The sequence below is a fragment of the Vombatus ursinus genome, unplaced genomic scaffold (genome assembly GCF_900497805.2).
Source record: "Vombatus ursinus unplaced genomic scaffold, bare-nosed wombat genome assembly UNPS02008961.1, whole genome shotgun sequence".
NCBI classification, from domain to species: Eukaryota; Metazoa; Chordata; class Mammalia; order Diprotodontia; family Vombatidae; genus Vombatus; species Vombatus ursinus.
In genome coordinates, this window is record NW_020948739.1 from 16,255,228 (window position 1) to 16,271,241 (window position 16,014).

Below are 16,014 nucleotides of genomic sequence, written 5' to 3' on the forward strand. Positions count from 1 at the left end.
ATCTTGTGACCTAGGTCACATACTGTCCAATGATGCATTGGCTAATGAGGATATTTGTAAGAACATTTCCAGTACGGTAGTTCAAACCACAAAGGAACCTCTCCAACCACAACTTCATACTTCCTCCAAAACTGACAATGCATTAGTACAACCACTGCCCTGGTATAGTTTTTCCAGATGATTTTAGGACCATTACTCAAACATTGAATTCCCTTCATTTATCCCTTTCTAACCAACCATCTACACTAGTGGAAGACTTCACATTCTCTTCTCTTCCCTGTTCCCAGAAAGGAAAGTTACTGGGTCTTATCCTCGGATTTTACATAATTTTTGTCATGCTAGTATGCCACCCAAACCCTATCGGGTTTTCTAATTCTAAACAGAGATTAAATTGTTTGAGAACATATTGAAAGCCTTAGTCCTAGTACCTTCTTCTGTCTTCTGCTCAGTATGTGTTGTCTGCTACTTTGTCATTTAGAAAATGTTTTCTCATTTACCGAGACATAAAAGACCTAGTAAATATAAGAAGCTCTTAGTACTTAGCATTGTCCATTACACTTTTTAAAAGCCTGATTATTGTAAAATTGTGATAGTCACACAGGAAATACCTGATGTAAATTTTAATTCCTACTGCCTATAATCCATATATGTATATGTGATTTATATATAATATATACACATATGCATACACATACACCTATGTGTGTTTTCCACTGACCATATCATTATTTCTACTTTTTTTTGAAACAACAATCATGCATTCTATTTTGTTTTTTTTTCCCTACAGTTGAGGTATTGAAGAACTTAGAATTGATATGGTCTCTATTTTTTCTAGGTCAAAAAAATAGGTAATACAGATGTATTGCAGAGGTTAGATCTTAGGCAAAGCCAAAAATTAAACATTGCAAGTTGATTTTACACTTGTCATGCTACCTGGAACCCTCATACTCCTTTTTTTTCTCATTAGCTTTCACAATTATTCTTTTCCTAAAGACATGATAGAACTTTTTTTTTAAACAAAACAACTCTAATGATATTTGCAGGTAAAAATGATCAAAAGGACTGATTGACCAGGTATGTTATTTTCCTTTTTAAGAAGGAGTTCTAATATACACATAAATGTGATTTTCCCTGGGCAAAGACAAGCTCTTTATATTCTCATAGGAGTCAGCAATAATATTGGTATGGCTGGAAAAGCTCTTTGTATTCTTGTAGGAGTCAGCAATAAAACTGGCATGGCTTTGGACAGTCATTCGGGTTGTGTCCTCATATCTAAAATGAGAAAATTGGCATAGATTTCCTCAAACGCTTCTTTCAGCTAACATTCCATAATTTTGTAGATTAATTCCATACTTGTGTAAGTAATATATAGATAAATTTTCAGAACTACTTTTCTTGTGATGTTTGGGGCAAGAGGGCTTTGCTCCATGGGAAGAATTCTTGGGGCTCCATTTCCTCTGAGATTGTCTATTTAGGTGCAGTGAGATTGAATTATTAAATGAGGTCTTTTATTTAAGTGTCTTCTGAGAGGACAAGGACTTGAAGAGGGAAGAGGCGAGCAGTCAGAGGAGTTATTTAGAAGGAGGGGGTGAGCCAGTATTGTAGCTGCATTCCTGAACCCAGGAGTGCTGGTAGAATCTTGACACAGAGCAGACTGAGATTAATGCCCATACAGAAGAGGTTTCAGCAAATTCTCATATCAGCAGCCAGGAATGGAAAAGAATGAAAATGGATCCAGGAGGATACAGACAAGAGGAGTTTTCAAAGTATGATGTAGGGAAGAATTCATTGAAGCCTAAACTTATTCCCACTGGTCCATAAGTCTGTAAGAGAAAGTACCGATTTGAGACATGGATGCTAAGAATGTTTTGAATATCTTACATTTCCTTTTCTTTTCCAGTTAAATACATTTATTGATCTTCTTTTAAAGCTAGGTTTTTATTTGCATGATAGTAACTTACTGTCTAGACTTGAGTTGATTTTAGAAATTCTTTGTTTTATACTGGATGGAGTCTTAGGACAAGAGTGGTCCACTTAACAGAAGAAATGTCAACACAGCTAGATGGTGCAGTGGATAGAGCACTGGCCCTAGATTCAGGAAGACCTGAGTCCAAATCTGGCCTCAGACTAGCTGTGCGACCCTGGGCAAGTCACTATACCTATTGCCTCGTTCCCCCCCCCCAAAAAAAAAGAAAAAAGGGGGGGTGGAGGCAAGATGGCAGAGGGAAAGCGGTGACTTGCTTGAGCCTCCCCCAAACCCCTCCAAATACCTGTAAAAAATGGTTCTAAACAAATTCTAAAGCAGCAGAACCCACAAAAGGACAGAGTGAAACAAATTTCCAGCCCAAGACAGCCTGGATGGTTGATCAGAAAGGTATATTGCGCTGGGTGGGGAGATGAGCGCAGTGTGGCGTTGGCGCTCAGGCCGCAGCAACCCTGGAGCAGGCCTCAGAGGCCTGAATCATGGGCAGCTGTGACAGTTTCCAGACTTCTCAACCCAGAAACACCAAAGACAACTTAGAAGGTCAGTAGGAAAAGTCTGTGACTGCGGTGAGAGAAGGAGCTAGGTCTCAGCCGCAAGTCCCGACCGAGCATGGCCTCTGGGGCAGCAGCTGGCTGATCAGAGGGGGATTGCAGGAATCTCTCTGCCCGTGCTGAGGCAAGAATCTCTTGCTGTGCCTGTGCTTGGATCTGGGTCACAGTTCTGAGGGGCGGTCCTAGGGCGAGGAGGAATGCTGGTGTGGTGAAGCTTGTTGTGGTGGTGGAGAGGAAACACCTCGCCCCTTATCATACCACCTTGGAAGAACTGAAAATTTACAGGTCCCTAGAAGTACCTCAGAAAACAGCTGTACAAACCCCCAAAGATTAGAACAGTGCATTCTACACATTGGAAGCAGACTCTTACCTTAACAAAGAGTTTAAAACTCAAGTAATTGACTGGGATCATGAGTAAGCAGCGCAAAAAGAGTCAGACTATATTATCATACTTTGGTGACAAAGAAGATCAAAACATACAACCAGAAGAAGACAACAAAGTCAAAGCTCCTACATCCAAAGTCTCCAAGAAAAACATGAATCAGTCCCAGGCCTTGGAAGAACTCAAAAGGGATTTTGAGAAGCAAGTAAGAGAAGTAGAAGAAAAACTGGGAAGAGAAATGAGAGTGATGCAAGAAAATCATGAAAAACAAGTCAACAGCTTGCTAAAGGAGACCCAAAAAAATGCTGAAGAAAATAACACCTTAAAAAATAGCCTAATCCAAATGGCAAAAGAGGTCCAAAAAGCCAATGAAGAGAAGAATGCCCTAAAAAGCAAAATTGGCCAAATGGAAAAGGAAGTCCAAAAGATTACTGAAGAAAATACTTCCTTAAAAATTAGAATAGAGCAATTGAAAGCTAGTGACTTTATGAGAGATCAAGACACTGTAAAACAAATCCAAAAGAATGAAAAATTAGAAAACAATGTGAAATATCTCATTGGAAAAACAACTGACCTGGAGAATAGATCCAGGAGAGAGAATTTAAAAATTATTGGACTATCTGAAAGCCGTGATCAAAAAAAGAGCCTAGACATCATCTTTTAAGAAATGATCAAGAAAAACTGTCCTGATATTTTAGAACCAGAGGGCAAAATGGAAATTGAAAGAATCCACTGATCTCCTCCTGAAAGAGATCCCCAAAGGAAAACTCCTAGGAATATTGTAGCCAAATTCCAGAGTTCCCAGATCAAGGAGAAAATATTACAAGCAGCCAGAAAGAAACAATTCAAGTATTGTGGAAACACAATCAGGATAACACAAGATTTAGCAGCTTCTTCATTAAGGGACTGCAGGGCATGGAATATAATATTCCGGAGGGGAAAGGAGATGGGATTACAACCAAGAATCACCTACCCAGCAAAACTGAGTATAATCCTGCAGGGGAAAAATGGTCATTCAATGACATAGAGGACTTTCAAGCATTCTTGATGAAAAGACCAGAGCTGAATAGAAAACTTGACTTTCAAATACAAGACTCAAGTGGAACATGAAGAGGTAAACAGGAAAGAGAAATCATAAGAGACTTATTAAGGTTGAACTGTTTACATTCCTGCATGGAAAGATGATATTTGTAACTCATGAGACCTTTGTCAGTATTAGGGTAGTTGGAGGGGAAAAATTATATGTATGTATATGTATGTAGAAAGATAGATAGATATAGATATAGATAGATAGATAGATAGATAGATAGATAGATAGATAGATAGATAGATAGATAGATAGAGGACACAGGGTGAGTTGAAAATGAAGGGGTCATATCTGGAGAATAAAATTAAGGGGTAAGAGGATTATACTAGGAGAAGGAGAAAGGGAGAGGTAGAAAAGGGTAAATTATCTCATGAAAAAAAACAGAAAAGAAAAGGCTCTTACAGTGGAGAGGAATCGGGGAAGGTGAGAAGGAATGCGTGAATCTTATTCTCATAGGATTTGACTTAAGGAGAGAATAACGTACACACTCAACTGGGTATGGAAATCTGTCTTACCCATCAGGAAAATAGGGGGGGAAAGGGACAAAAGAGTAAGGGGATGATAGAGAGGAGGCAGATTGGGAAAGGGGGTAATCAGAAGCAAATACTTCTGAGGAGGAACAGAGTCAAAAGAAAGAATAGAATAAATGGGTGGGTGGGATAGGATTAAGGGAAATAGAGTTAGTTTTTCACAACAAGTTTACAATGGAAGTGTTTTGCATAACTGCACATGTATAACCTCTATTGAGTTGCTTGCCTTTTCAATGAGGGTGGGTGGGGAGAGAGGAAGGGAGAAAATTTGGAACCCAAAGTTTTAAAAACACATGTTTAAGAAAAAATGTTTTCACATGCAACTGGGAAATAAGAAATGCAGGAAATGGGGTACAGAAATCTACTCTGCCCTACAGGAAAATAGAAGGGGAAGAGGATAAGAAAAGGGGGGGAGAGATAGCTGGGAAAGCAGACTAGGGGAAGCGGTATTCAGAATGCATGCCATCTTGGGGTGGGGGGAGGGGCGAGATGGGGTGAAAATTTGGAACTCAAAATCTTGTGGAAGTAAATGTTGAAAACTAAAAATAAATAAATTTATTTAAAAAATTAAAAAAGAAAGAAATGTCAGCACATGAAGGAGATATGATGTCATCAGAATCAGAGATTTCCAGGGTAGAAAAATTTTCCACCAATGCAGATCAACAACCTATCTAGGTTTTAGTACATGTCAGGGTTGTTAAGATTATTGAATCAGATAATATATGTTTAAGTGCTTTGTCGCCTGGAAAAGTTGGTCTGCTATTATTATTTCTGTGTAATTCAACAGAATAAAGTATTAAAGTTGGAGGTCACCTAAAGGATAATGGAGAGGCACATGGCAGAAAACATGTTACAAACCAAGAATTTCATAAGATAACTAACATCAAAGACTTCATCAGAAGGATATGAGGGGTTGGGGAAATGTTGTTTTCATGTGGTGAGAGAGAGGAATGACCAATGGACGATAGGTGTGCCCCACTGGCATTCATGCAATGTCAAGAGGTCTAGATAAAGGGTTCTTTTTTGTGTTATCAATCCCTTTGGCATCTGAAGAAGTTTATCCTTAGGATTATATTTTAAAAGGCATAAAATAAAATGTAAAGGATTACAAAGGAAACCAATTATATTGAAATATAGTTATCAAATTCATAGAGCCTAGGTTAAGAAGGCTGATCTAAATAAAGACTTCCTACATGTTGAGCAGTCCCTGTACAAAGAATTTATGGGTAAATATGGACAAGAGTTGTACAGGATAAGGCAAAGAAAATTGTCATCCACAATCTTTGCTACAGGAAGTCCCCATATCAATGAGATTACTGACCAATGAAACTATTGAAATACTTATATCTATGTATATGTGTATATATGTATGTATATATATATGTATGTATGTATATAGTAGACCTTTTAAAATAATCAAAGGGGGGAAATACCTTGACACTGTTCTAATACACTATACTTGTTAAATGAGATATTTGTGTTAGGAGCTTTGCTTAGGCATGCCTAGATCCTAACATGAAGGTGCCCTCAGTCCTTCTTTGATTGGCTGTGTAGCTACAGCAGGCTAAAACTAGCTCATGCTCCCTCCTAAACATTCTTTTCTGCTGCAATCCAGAGAGTGAAGATCACAGTTCATCTACATTGTGGACAAGATGAACTGAACTGGTGAGAAGTGAAGGACTTTCTTCCCCTCCCCCCCTTCTTTTAGTTCCAAGTTGGTTCGTTGTTGTCCTTTGTTCTCAGAGAGGACCAAAATGACATCACTATGCTATAGTCAAGTTTCAGTGTGTCCAACTGTGACTGATCAGACCAATATGAGCTCAGAATGCTCTACACAGCACAGGAAGTTCACATGAACATTTGGGGTGGATGCTCTAAATTTGTGTATCCTTTGTTTCCTTTGAGCTGTTTCAATTCTGCTTTACTCATAGAGCATGGCACCTTCTCTGGGCATGCCATTCTGAGCAGTCCTGTGCCACTGTCTTCCACATCACACAATCAATTCCAAAGTTCTTAAGAGAGACCTTGAGAGTATCCTTGTATCGCTTCTTCTGATCACCATGTGAATGCTTGTCCTGTAGTATTTGAACAATGTGGCCAGCCCACCAGAGTTGCGCTCTCTGAAACAGAGTTTGAATGCTTGGCAGTTTAGTTTGAGAAAGGACCTCAGTGTCTGGTATCTTATCCTGCCAGGTGATCTTCAGAATGGTTTCTTTAAGCTTCCCTTCTGGGTTGACTGACTGCAACATCCAGTATGGATCCTAGCTCTAAGGTCATGGCTTAAACTCCCAAGTCTGGTAGGGATTATTGCCGAGAAAGACAAATGAAAAGGAATAAGACAAATATCATTTCTCGAAGCCAGGGTAAAAGAAGGAGTAGAGGAACCTCTCATCAATTCAGTTCTTGGCACCCATATTATGGATTAACTATGATCTCCAATTTCTGGATGTAGCAGGAAGGAGAATTTAGGAAATTCTGAACCAGGAAGACAGTGACTATTTCAGATTGGCCAGTTTTATAAATGTAGTATGTTCCAGCTACACTGCCAATCAAAGGATGTTACATCCACCTATTTGATAGGGGATATAGGGCACCTCTGTGTTAGGTTCTGAACATGCCCAGGTAAGCTTCCTAATATTTGTAAAGCATTTAGCACAGTGCCTGGAACATAGTAGGTGCTTAATAAATGCTTGCTTTCTTTCCGCTTTCTCAATAACTTATTATCTTTGTATATTCCTAGACTTATAACTTTCAGTAGCAATTTGGTTGACTGTCAGCTATAGCCAAAGGTGAGATTTATGGAGCCTGTTAATGAGGAAAAATGGTGATAACATCAGAGAACCCCTGCCCAGCCTTTGAGTAGGTAGTACCTCATATGAGCATTTTTTCCAAAGGACTTTACCTCTCTGAAACTTTCCTGAATCGACTTTACCTACCTCCAGCCTCACTGATGGTCTTTGGCACTTACAAGTGTAGTTTCACAATTTTGCTTCACTTGTGTCTCCATGCATACTTGATTTATATAGTTCTTCTTTTTTATGAGATCATCATGTTGCTTTTCTACCTTGTCCCTGTTTCCTTATTAAATATTTAAGCACAAAGTGATGATGTCTTTTATTTCCTTAGTGATTCATTCGTTTATCATTTAATGTGTATTATAGCTATCTCTGTTGATGTCATCCCCCAAACACATAGTGTGATCATGTCTTATTTAAACTTTCAATGACCCCCAGTGCTTAGTGTCAATTTCTGTACACACATGAATTTAATTCATTCATTTGTTCCTTTTCCAAGCAATTGTTAAGCCTCCATCCTGATACAACAGAAAGCACACAGAATTTGGAGTCCTTTCCTGACTTCAGATCATGGCTTTGTCACTTATTACCTGTGTGACTATGGGTAAGCCATTTACTTTCTCTGGGTCTTATATTCCTCATCTATAAAGTGGAGGGTTAGGATAGATGGCCTGTTTTTGGCTCCAATTCCCACACTCTATCCACCATACCATCCTACCTCTTACTTCCCATATGTGTGGTATGTACCAAACAGCACTGACCGCTTATGAACTTAATCACTCATCTGGATGCTGCATGGGTTCATTAGGATTCTGCAGGATATGACTGTAATTCTGTCTCATCCCCTCTTTTAAACTGATCCTCCCACCTGCCAACCTCCCCAGTTTTAAATTTTCTATTGCTCAGAAGACTTTTCACTAGTCATGATCCTCATCTCATGATATGATCAGCCTGGGCCCAGTTACAATCCCATAGGAAGTTTAGTCCTGAAAATTTCTCCTCTTGAGCTTTGTTCTTTGGGTTCAAGCATCATGACCATGTTTACTACACTTTAATAATTCATTTTTATGCCTCAGGCATCTCTGAGCTCTTTTCTGTGTGTATGGTTCTTTAACTGATTCAGATGAAAACCTTCTAGACTGTTTTTGAGAGTTGCTGGGGCCCCCAAATTCTTCCCCCAATGGCTAATCAGTGGATGAGTCTCTAAACTTCCTCAGGACTAATTTGCAGATGAAAGACATAGGTCATTCTCAATCCCATATTAAAACCTTTCCAGCTTGTCCTCTGCTGGAATATCTTTTAATAATCCAGGTCATCACAATAAGGGATTAGAGCAGGAATTTAGGTGGAGGATAGTTTGATTCATATGGGTTTAATTAAATTATTGTTCTAAATGAATATAAGCACTTGATTTGATAGCATGTATACTTGGTATAATACAGAAAAGAGTAACATGGCCCCTGCGCAAGAATGAAAAGTAAAGTTATGAAATTCATATTTTTAAAAAAAGATACATGATAAGAAACACCAAACTTTTTAGATCTTAAGAATATTTTGTTCTACTCTTTTTTTATGTTGGGACCCAGAAGTTGTTCTCTACCAGACATAGTTCAAATTAAATCTGGGTGTTTTAAGTTAGATATGAAAGAAAGCCAAAATTTTTAAGTGTGAACAATTTTCCTTCAAGTATGTTTTTCTTTTCTTCTTTTAAAATAATATTCTATTTTTACCCAATTACATGTTAAAACAATATTTAACATTTTTATAAGTTTTGAGTTCCAAATTCTATCCATCCATCCTTCTCCTCCTCTCCCCTCTCCCTGAAACGGTAAGCAATCTGATATAGGTTATACGTGTGCAATCATGTAAAATATTTCCACATTAGTCATTTTGTATAAGAAGACTTGAACAAAAAAATGAAAGGAAGAAAGAAAGAAAAAGGAGAAAGTGAAAAATAGTATGCTTCAGATTGTATTCAGACAATATCAGTTCTTTTTTGGGAGGCAGATAGCATGTACCTATGCTATGCTTTAATCTAGGGTTCTTACTGGACATATTCATTGTTAAATATAAGAATTCAATATTAATTAATGTTCATTGGATCTATTTGGAAGTTCTATATTTGCTATGGAATAGATGTGGACAGATCTCAGTCATCGGGCATCCAGAGAAAAGATTTTGACCTGGCCTGCAACAACTAGAGAAAGCAGGAGAGAGAAACTGACTTTTGATGAAATGGAATCCATGAAGAGTGGTTAGTGCGGGCAGGTGGGACCATGAGGGCAGTTATGGTAGTAAAGGATCTGATGTAAAGACAAGGTCACTAGAGTATATCAATGCCAGAGGTCTTTTAGCAAGTACAAGAAAGCGGGGACCCCAAGGCTTTAGATATGAAAGGACAGGTGTCATCAAATATCAGAATCCAAGTCCATGTAAACCAATTGTTCCAAGAAGAGATGGCAAAACAGTACAGACAAAACCAGAAACTGAAGGAGGCCTCGATCACAAGCATGGTGAAGCTAAATGGACACTGAGAATTGCTCAGTGCTGAGATGAATAACTCAATGACAGGCCCTAGTTGATGCTTTACTCCTTTTGATGGAATATGGTTCCCTATCCATTTCAAAGTCATAAAGGACACATTATTCTTCTAGTTAGGAATTTCAGGTAGTAAGGAAATAAGTCAGAGTAAATCCTTCTGATTTTATTCTGCATTGGATCTCAGAACCCAAAGAGTATAATGCCTGCAACATCTGTACATTTGTCATTATATTTCCAAAGGAAAATACATTTAACTTTTGCAACTTCAAGCATTCAGTGATTTTATTAGTAATCTCATTTTCATTTTCACATTGGCAATCACACACATTCACATCTATGTGCAATAGAGAAAAAAATAAGAGGTGCAATGCCTGCAATTTTATAGAGTAGCTAGTATCTTACTAGGCACTTCACTGTAACCTCTCCCAGTCTCGTTGTAATCTCAGCAGCAACTAAAGTCCCAGCACCCCCTCCCTTGGTTTTCAGAGGGTAGCCAGGGTTGAGAAGTTTACATCAATATAATATACAGCACACTGCCATCTGATACAGAGGAAGGTAAAATTCAAGTTAAAAATGTTTTAGTTTAAGAACTTTATTTGCTCTATAATCATTATGGTACTATAGATTTCATGTGTTATGAAAAGTGAATATTGTCATGGAAATGTTTTATATGATTGCATGTGTATAACCTATATCAGATTGCTTTCCATATCAGGAAGGGGGCAGGGGAGGAAAGGAGGGATAGAATTTGGAACTCAAAACTTAAAAAAAAGGGTGTTAAAATTGTTTTTACATGTAATTGAGGAAAAATAAAATATTAAAAATGAAAAAAGTAAATATTTTCTGAAATCAATGTTTTTTAACTGAGATGCTAGTGTAAAACTTTTAGGGAATTACTAGCAAGAAAAAATGTTTCGCATGTTACCAATTTTTTGTGTACTGAATTTTCTGGGTTATTTCATGGTTACTGTGTTAGGAAAAGTGCATATTATCAGAATTAATGTTTTGTTATAAAGAATTACATGTGGAAAAATACATTTTCAGCAATCTCTGGTGAAAGATTATAGTTTTTAGTGGTTGCAGGAACCTAATCCCCTATTTCCCATAGGTTCAGTGCATCAACATCTGTATTTTTTATTTTTGTGTTTTCTAGGAACATTACCCCTGCAAAAGTTGAGGATTGACTATATCCGAGAAGTTGTGATATGATTTAAGTTATGCTTAACTGTTGATACTGGGTAATATTCAACACATTAGAAATGACAGTTACAATTATAATGGCAACTACACCCTGGTATTTTAATCTATTGCTTGATTATTTTTGGACTACAAAACTGTCTTTCTTCATTTTTGTCCATAGTGAAAGTTGGACTGTTTACGAATATTCATTACTGGGGATTAAGCAGTATGTGGCCCATTTACACTTACTCCAAGTGTGGTCTATTGGAATGTTATGCAGGAAAATAATACAGGAGAGACTTCCTTTGGGATTATTCCAACACAAAATACATCAACATAACTCTTTTCAGCCTTTTCCTTCTGCTAGTTTTCTTGATCACATTTATAAAAAATACTCTTTCCCCACACAATTTCTGTTTCTTGTAACTTTCCACTTCCCCACCCCCCTTTTTGATTCCTTAATTCTGACAACAATTTGGAGCAGGCTGTTTTCCTCGTGTTCAGTCTCTAGGTCTGCAGTCTTAGCCCTTGAGTCATATAGTTTCTGAAGCCTTTACTTTCTGTCTTGGACGTTAATAGTAATCAGGCATCCCCTCAAGACTTTCTTGGATATGTCCCAAAAATACCTAAGTTTTTACTTTGTTATTAGTTTGAGGGAATTCCAGTCAAGCTAGCAAAAGCCTCTTAATTATGGCTGGCCACCCAATTGAGAATAACCACACAGAATTCAAGTTTGGCAAGGTAGCATCTCTGGCTACAATCTGTGTTTCCCATTTGTCACATCATAGATTTACAGCATTAACATTCCAAAATCACACCCCAAATTTTAATTTCATGGGTGAATTTCTTAAAAGCAACAATTTGTGCTACTGACTCCTTTCTGTTTTACCTGATGGGAAACCTATAAAACCTTGGGAACCAAGGGAAATTAAAAATCATCCAAATTAAAGGAAAACTATGAAAGTTATTCTCCAAGTTTGACTTTATATAACAGACATTTTAAAAAATGTTTTACTTTGTTTTAAATCTAGGAAACACAGGCAATATCTGGGAGATAAATAATGTCCATGAATCCCTTTATTTAATTTTCAGTATGCCTGCCATTTAAATTACCACTCTTTTTGTTATTAACAATTCACATGGACATTTGTGAATTATAATTAGTTATTATTATAGTAAGGCACTCATATTGATGACAGATGCACAGCAAACTAATTGAAGGAATTCATGGACATTATTACCTACTAGCTACCACCTGGGTTTCCTAGATTTGAAACAAAACAAATCCTTATTAAACTGTTTCTTACATATGTAAGAGGGAGAATCCCAAGAGACTTTGGCAAAACATGAAAGTCTGGAGGGACTAAAGATAGAGACATTGAAATATAAAAGGAGATGGCCTTTTGATGCAAAATAGATATTCTCCCCAGAGAGGGCATGAGACTTAACCAGTTTAATTGCATTTGAACTTGTCTCAGATTAAATTCATACTTTTGTTCCTACCCACTCATCTGCATAAAAATCCCCAGTGGAGTATGGGAGGTAGAACTGATTGAATCAAAATTGATTACTCTACCACAAATGAATTAGAGGAACAAGGAAGAAATTACTTTTGAGATGTATGCATATTGGAAGAGTTCATGACCGAAAAAAGCAATAAGAGAAGATCATAGGTGATGATATGGTTCATTTTCATGCTGTTAAATTTTTAAAGTTTTGTACAAACACATCTAATATAGTTAAAATTAGAAGGAAAACAGGTAACTGAGGGAAAAAATCTGATAAAGGTCTCATATCCAAGATATATAAGGAACTGATTCAAATTTATAAAACTAAGAACCATTCCCCAAATAGGTCACAGGATATGAACAGGAAGTTTTGAAAATAAGAAATCTAAGCTATCACAACCATATGAAAAAAAAGTTCCAAATCATTAATGATTAGAGAAATGCAATTAAAGTAACTCTGAGTTTTTACCTCATACATATCAGACTGACAAAACTGACAAAAGAGGAAAATTGCCAAGGTTAGAGTAGCTTTGAGAAAACAGACACACACTGGTGGAGTTTTGAATTGTTCCAGTCATTCTGGAAAGCAATTTGGAATTATGCCCAAAACCTTACTAAAATGTTCTTACCCTTTAAACCAGCAATATCACTGCTAGGCCTATTTCCCAAAGAAATCAAGGAAAGAGGAAAAGTACCCACATGTACAAAAATTCTTATAGCATCTCTTTTTGTGATGATAAAGAACTGGGAAAAAAAAGTGGTACTCACCAGTTGGGGAATGATTGAACAAATTATAGTGCATGAATGTAATAGAATGATATTCTGCCATAAGAAATGATGAAAGTAGCAGTTTTATAGAAACCTGGGAAGACTTATAAGAACTGATTCAGAATGAAGTAAGCAGAACCAGGAAAACAATTGCTAAGGGCCCTGCCCATCCTAAGCCAAGAACAGCTGAGCCTGGCAAAAATTCAACATAGCTACCAAGTATCCTACTTGATTCAGCCCAGTAGTGTATTAGCCCACCCACCAGAAACACTGGCCCTTGTTGTTCCTCACACGAGGTGCTCCATCTCTAGACTTTGGGCATTTTCACTAGCTGTTTCTAATGCCTGGTATATTCTTACTCCTCATCTCTACCTACTGGCTTTCCTGGCATACTTAAGTTCCAGTTAAAATCCCACCTTCTATAGGAAGCCTTTCCTGATACCTCTCAATGCTAGTACTTTTACTCTATTGATTAACTCCAATTTATAGTTGTTTTCAGGTTATGTCCCCCACCAGACTATGAAATTTTTAAGAACAAAGACTTTGTGTTTTTTTATTTTTTAATCCCTAGCACATAGTACAATGCCTACATAGTAAGTGTTTAATAAATGTTTGTTGACTGACTAAAATTACACCCTAAGTCACCCCCAGGTGGCTTTGGAATGATCCAGGGGGGCAGTAGTAGCCTCAGATGCAATTGGAAGGCATTGAATAAAAATAAGGGGGCAGTGGAAGCATAAGAAAAGAAGAAAAGAGAAGAAAATTTTGAAAAACCATTTGTACATGTTTCATCTCTTGTGTAACAGAATTAAAGTCGTAGTGATTACATTATTTTCAAAATAAACACACAAAATGCAAGTTATAACTGATCAGTGGTCAAGTCCATCAACAGAGCTTAACAAACAAGAGTTGGCAAGTGAGTGTGTTATTGGGAAGTTCAGCATGCATCAGCAAGAATATTCTTGTAGTGACTTGTTTATAATATGATACTATATGGTTACATGACACTATATTGCATCATCAAAATTTCAATGCAGGAAAAAATTTATAATAAATTTTTAAAAAGCCACAAATTTACAATAAATTATTAAATTTAGGATGTGTCATTTAAAAAAATTATATTTTTTGAACTAATGCAAATTTTTTAAAATGTTAAAGGGTTAAAGAAAATAATTTCTAAGGGGTGCTGAGTAATTTTTTTTAAAAGGGGGAAGTAGGTCAAATAAGTTTGGAAACCTCTGTCCTAGGAAGAGCAATCCCAGTTAAGCAGCAAAACAACCTCAGCCATCACCACCATGCCCCATAGCAAATGACCAGAGAACCCTCTAGAAAGAGAAAAGACACCATCTTGCCATTTTGGGGTTGTGAAATTGTCTTAGCCATATATGTTCCCTATGTATATGCTTCATTGTAAGTTTATTCCAGTTAGTCTCCCTCTCTCTCTCTTTTTATATTCATCGGAGAATGCATTCTTAGTGCTGGTGGAAATGCTCTGTAACTCTTTTTTCTATGCTATTTGAGTAAATGTCTTTACTCAATATTTGAGTTTACTGTCTGAATTTTAAGACAAAACACACTTGTAGGGGCTTTCACAAGCTAGTTTTGGGGGATAGTTAGCTATAGGGTCATACCTAGAACCCTGAAAGTTGTTATAGCCACTTATTTGAGGACCCAATCTGACATTTCCAATGCAAGTTGAATGAGTGAATCTCAAGGTGGGGGGTAGGGTGTGGTGTGATGGTTATATTAAAACGTAATAAAGGACATGAACAAAAATTACACTGGATTGATAGACAAGGAGAGGTTGCTATCTACATCACTGGAGGAACCATTCACATGAATGAGCTTGCAGGTCTATTTGAGTTAATGGCTTACATTTATATAATATTTAGATGTTTACATAATGCTTTCTTCACAACAACCTTGTGAGCTAGGTAATACAGTAGGACATGTCTTCAAATTACAAAGACAGGAGCGACGTTCATCTGGTTTTCTATACCTCTCTGAAGTTTCCAACTTGAGCCTTGCTTATTTACTCATCCAAAAAAATTTGAGCATTTACTATGTGCACAATATCTTCCCATGCATTGTGGAGAAGAGAAAGAAATTTAAGAAAAGGTTACTTACACCGAGCAACTTATAATTCACATGACATGAAAAATTAAATAATAATTCAAAAATTAGATAGCAATACCAAACAATTGTACAAGACATGTTACAAGGGAGTACATGATTAGATGGCAAATGAGATATGTAGATAATAAATTATGTAAATCCACAAATATTTATGGATAGCCTGTTGTTGTTCAGGCATTTTCAGTTGTGTCTGAGTCTTTGTGATCCCATTTGGGGTTTTCTTGGCAGAGACACTGGAGTGGTTTGCCCTTTTCTTTTCCTGCTCATTTTCATGTGAGGAAACTGAGGCAAACAGGGTTAAGTGACTTGCCTAGGGTCACACAGCTAGTCTGAGGCTATATTTGAACTCAGAAAGATGAATCTTCCTGACTCCAGGTACCTGACCCTCTATCCACTGTGCCACCTAGCTACCCCTATGGATAGCCTATCATGTGTAATGCACTGCGATATGGAAAATACAAAGGAGGCACCTCTGCAAATTTATAATTTAGTGGAGGAGAAGCATGTGACTGATGTGAAATAAGTGAAAAGTGCCAAATAAGTCTATTCAGAT

At 37.1% G+C, this 16,014-nt stretch overlaps 1 non-coding gene across 1 annotated transcript; it reads left to right on the forward strand.

The window, feature by feature from the left end:
• The first annotated feature begins 8,728 nt into the window (after positions 1 to 8,728).
• LOC114034369 lies at positions 8,729 to 8,831 on the forward strand. Its single transcript, XR_003568091.1, has one exon. It is a non-coding gene; the product is annotated as a U6 spliceosomal RNA (small nuclear RNA).
• The last annotated feature ends 7,183 nt before the right edge of the window (positions 8,832 to 16,014 follow it).